This window comes from Mus caroli, chromosome 11 (genome assembly GCF_900094665.2).
Source record: "Mus caroli chromosome 11, CAROLI_EIJ_v1.1, whole genome shotgun sequence".
In the NCBI taxonomy this organism is placed as follows: Eukaryota; Metazoa; Chordata; class Mammalia; order Rodentia; family Muridae; genus Mus; species Mus caroli.
This window is the reverse complement of record NC_034580.1, coordinates 6,357,563-6,363,196: the sequence shown is the minus strand read 5'-3', so window position 1 is coordinate 6,363,196 and position 5,634 is coordinate 6,357,563.

Here is a 5,634-nt window from a genome sequence, read left to right as displayed (position 1 = left end):
TTAAAGAGAGGTCTTCCCAGTCAGGGTGCTCCTCTGCAGCCCTGGATGGAGCCTCTCACACTGACAATCAATCAGCACCTGCGGCAACTATTGTGCATGGGACTGTGGAGAACTGGCAGGCTCTAATGAGAAATTAAGGAGACTTTTCCTTTGAGTAAATTCTATCTTATTTTTGTCCTAAAACATTGTGAAGTGCCTACGATTGTTGGGGTTCCTGTCCCATACCCCCCATGCTGTTCTAATTTGTTTTCTGAGCAGCATTTCCATGATCAAGTCAGTATTGTGCTCTTGGAGCACAATGATGCATATGGTTCTGAAATTATTTCCTTAACCCCATCATATACAAAGAAAGAAATAAGAAAACTATTGTGTTTTTAACAACACAAGCACTTACAAGGATTGAGATATAAATGAGGCACCTGAAGGAGGATACACTTCTGTTTGTACCAGAGAAAAGGTCAAAGAATTAAAAGAGGAAACAGCATTATTTTTTCTTGTGTAAAACAGCTCCCAGAAGGCAAAAGAAGACTATTCACGGATATAGAAAACATACAGTACTACATCAAATCATCTGAAGTCATAGTTTGCGGGCCTCCATGGAGATGGTGCTGGTGGTGGAGCTGAAAGCATTTTGCAAGCAGCTCATGGATGGATATGCACTGGGATCAACAATGACTGATACAGGGGCCTGTTGTGACTAAAATGGGCTGAAGGAAGACAATCTGGTACATATGGAAGGCAACAGAAGAGGCAATGCTGATAATCTAGGATTCCAGTCAGAGATCCATGCCTCAGCAAGCAGGAAATTATGAAGATGATGTCAAGGCAAGCCATCTTCTAAGATACAGACTTTAACTATGCCCTATTTTAGACCCTCTGTGTCTTCTCCTGAGGTCTGGAGGGCAAGCAACATGACATCTAGCCCTCATTTGACCTCCCCACCCACCCTGCATGACTGTTGCTCGCCTCCAAGTCAATCTTTAGCTCAAGAAACTTTCCTGCAGATACTCAAGCACTGAATTTCTTCACCCTCCTAGATAATTTCAGGACCGAGTCTCTGTTAGCATGATACTGTTTTCTGTAACCAGTCCCCATATCAGCTCAGTTGGCACCTTTTATATCCTGCTTTTTCTGGACATTTTAATTGCTGCTTTATGCTGCCAACTCAGCCTCCCTGGCAGAAATGACCACAGAAGACATAAGAAAACATGGCTTTGAGAAGAACATCAATAGTCACTCACCATCTAACATTTCTGCAAATGTATAGTGATCACTTATTCAGTGACACTCATCAGAAGTAAAACTGAGAAGGGAAATATACTCAAACACACACACACACACACACACACGAGAGAGAGAGAGAGACAGAGACAGAGACAGAGACAGAGAGAGAGAGAACATTATCATTGGCCAAATGAAACTTGCAACTGAGTGGAGGAGGAGACATATTTTAAAAAACTTTTTACAAATACATTTTGAAAACACTAAAAATACATACTGTGGTCTTGATAATGAAGGCATCATAATGAAATAGGAGGAATTAATTGTACAAAGAACCATGAACTGTTTTAAAGAACATGCCCAGAAGAGGAACTCTTAGACTAACATATGAACTTGAGAAGCAAGCTAGACAGCTTTCTTCTATTATAACACATCCTGAGATAGCCGATTTATAAAGAGAAAAGGTTCAAACTGGTTTAGGCATTTAGATGCTTCAGTCATAATTGGATACCCTGTTGCTTTGAGCCTGTGGGAGCACATAAGTTTGAAGCAAGCAATAGAGAAAATTGCTCATCTCATAGCTGAGAAGCAGGAGAGATCGAGTGAGCAGATGGGCCTAGAGTTCCTCAACACCTTTCTGGAGTACAGCATGATGGCCTGAAGACATCTCAATACATCCCACTTTTTAAAGTTTCTGTGGCTTCCTAATACTTCAAGACTGGGATTTAAGCCTTTACTAAATGGAGCTTTCAGGAACATTCAAGCTAAGCGACAGTGAGAAGTTATTTTGGTCAAAGAGAGGGAGAGGAAAGAAGGAGTCACAGGTGCACACACATTCTGCATCTGGGTTTATCTAAGCACAGTGGAATAGTGGAACTCAAACAGCTGAAGAGAGGGAGTAAATTGGATACTTCAAGCTATGGTTTAATATCTTTATTTCAAAAACATTGGTAAAGCATTGAGATTTCATCTAGAGTGGAAATCCAGTGTTCACAGTTGAAGAAGAAAGGAGGCACATCATCTCATTGAACAAAAGGAGGTACAATCTGATTAAGAGAAAGCTGATAAGATACTAGTGGTAAAGCTGCATTGTGAGACAGAAATAATGGAAGCTTTTGCCATTATTGTGAAAAAAGAAAGAAACAGGAACACCAAAAGAATACACCACAGACAATTCCCAGGACTCTACTCAGAATGGATTCTCCAAAACCAGGGAAGCAGCAGATATTAAGGGACCCTACAAGAGCAGCTCCTGTTTCTAGAAGGTAGGTAACTGTGCCCCATGGCATATTTCATAGAAGCTGATGAATGGGTTTGATGAGACATGAGTGGAAAGCCAAATGGGTGCTGAGTCTCATCTGCAGCTCAGCACTAAGGGCTGCTATGGGAAGAATGAACTATGAATCATCAACTGGTTGGTGACAGAAACCTCAAAGTCCATTGTTCATAGATGAAAACCAAATAATCCGGGAACAGAACTCTAAGAAATGAGGTTGCAAAGTTAGACCAGTTCACTGTGTGGAAAGAGCAAGTACCTAAAAATGAAATGCAAGAGTTCAAACAAGTCAGAACAATATAGAACCATGGATACAAGGATCAGCAGTACATCACCAGAGAGGTGAACACACAGGTGTGATCAGGTGATGATCAGACTTAGGGAGGTGGAGTTGTCAATGTTGGTCATTGTCTAACAGGTTAATGTTGGAGGCACAAAGAGAGGTGAATCAAGAGTAGAGCTGGTGAAGGATGAAGCAGAAAATGAGGGACTAGAGATCACAAGGCAGAACATCTGTGAGACTAGTTTCCAGAGAAAAAAGGGCACTGGTCCCATTGTAGAACAGGATTTGCTGTGAGGTTCTAGACATAGGATTGAAGCAATGAATTTTGCCAATTTTTTTTTTTTTAGATTTAGCTCAGTGGACCATTTCCTTTAAACAGTTCCATATGTAAAACATAAAATAAAAGTCAGAAAAGCCCACTTATAAAATAGTGGACTATAGGCATGTCATTTAGGCATACACGTATTGCTGGGCCTGATTCTTTCAAGTATATCATGCAGTATAGCCATTTTACTTCCCATACCTTCCTCTTTTTCTCCCACTTGACCTGCACCTGCACAAATACATATATTTGTGTGTGTGTGGGTCTCCCCCTCTCTTAGATTATTGATCAATAGAACCCATGATCCTTGAAGGTAGTAGAGACAATGAGCATGGTCGGAGGGGGGGGTGTCGGGGGCTGAGTTCAGAAGTCCTGTACTTATGCACAGTGAATGACCACATTGGGTCCAGCCATCAGAAAGCAGATCAACTTTACCAAGGGTGATTCAAAGCTTATAAAGTTTTGGGGATACTAAGAGTAGGAACATCCAGGATGAACAAAGGTCATTGACTGAGGGCTTTGGGTCCTGAAATGCCTCCTTATCATGGGGAAGCATTTCCGGAATATCAGGTGCTAGCTAAACAGTTTTCTATCAGGAGGAAGAGAATACTAAGGGATATTCCTCAGGTAGAGGCAGGTATGTGGCTTAGAATTCTTCAGACAAGGTCAAAAAGGAAAAACCTAGCTAATGAAGCAAATGTCCCATATTATTAAAGCCCAGAGGCTATCCAGTCCTGATGGACCTTAATTAGCAAAGTTTTCCCACATTTATATGGGAAGCTTAGAGTCACAAGGGAGAGAATACCTAGCCACTGTTTTCCTGAGGCTGGCTTATTCCATTTAATATGATGATCTCAAATTTCACACATTTTCTTACAAATAACATAGGCTTTTTTTGTTCTTTTATGGATAAATAAAATTCCATTTTGCAAATATACCATATTTTCTTTTTCCATTCCATTGTTCCCACCAACCTGGACTGATTCCATAACCTGGGTACTATGAGTAGTGCTGCAGTAAACATGACTGTACTATCTGTCTTTCGTGAAACCAAACAAGAGCAAATAATTGCAGCAAATGCTTCTTCCTTCAGCTTCTGAAAGCCCTTCTCAACAGGAGTCATTTATCCATGAGAGATCTCCATAGGAATTCTCACTGTGAGAAATGACAGGGCTGTTTATTTAGTCCAAATGAAAATCTCTATCTCTATAAAATATTCTCCTTATCTACTACACTAAATTTCACAATAATGCCTACAAACAAAAGTGGCTTCTACTCTGTAGATATGAATGTACAGCTTTAATCCTGGAAATATTTATATAATCTAGACAGTCACAAAACTTGGTCTTACTAAACAAGTACAAACTCAGCCTATTCTGCTCCAATATAAAATGATGCCAAGGCTTGTTTTCATTCCTGTAGAAGAAAGTGTTAGTTTTCTATGTAATATAAATTAGCTTATATAGAATTAGAACCTCCATTTCATCCTAGAGTGGTCAGAAGCCAAGCTGACAGCTGCCCTGTACAAACATCCTTACAGATAATTATGGGCAAATGAATATTTCTGGATAATGAAGATGGGTTAGCCTGATCGAGGCTCTTAAGATAGCTGTTCATTGGGGCCCATATTCCAATCTCTCTCCCCCTTCCCTCCTTCTCTTTTGCTGTTTCTCTTTCTCCTCCCTTTCCCTTCTCTTCCCATAGACCCTTTCTCCTCTACACTTTTATTACTGAAATAGCAAGATTGCTAGCAGCCATCTTGGCATGTAATAAAGTTTTTAAGAGATACACATTCTCACTCTAGTAGAGCCTTCCAGAGCCATAGGCAAATACCCATTGCCCATCAAATATTGTTGGTATGCTCTCACGCTCTTATAACGTTAAATGCCATTTCCTTCACTCTTCATCTCAGAGAGCCATCAAATAGCACAGTCTGTACCCAGACAACCAGACTGAATCACTCTGTGGCCCACACTGGGCAGCATTCAGCCTGTATGACACCACCTTGTCATCTCCATCTGTTCGCAAACTCTTGGATGGAGTTGCTGCTCTTTCATCTCTTCCTCTGTCAGCCCCATGGTTGCTGTCGCTCCATCTGCTTATGGGAAGAGATTTTGTTTTTATTTTTTGGTTTGGTAAATATTATTTAAAAGAACAAATGTGTATGGTTGTGTAAAGTTGTGAATGCATGAAAGGGCTCTGAATCTTTCAAGCATAAAACTAAGTTATACCAAAAGAGAGACATTTTGAAGATTGTTTCAAAATGTAAATTATCCCTGTCCCAGATTTAGACGAGCAAATGTGTAATTAAGAAGCACTCAAGCTATTCTCATGAATATTAGTAGATGTATGTTTTTGAAATACTTTAAAATGGTCATGCCAGCACCTGGGTAGCTAGGGCGCAGGGTCAGCTGACACTCCCCAGCTACCCACAACACCCTCCACAGGATCTTAAGACTTCTGGTGAGTGGAACACAGCTTCTGCTCCAATCCAATTGCACGCGGGACCTGAGACTGCATTAGTTAGGGAAG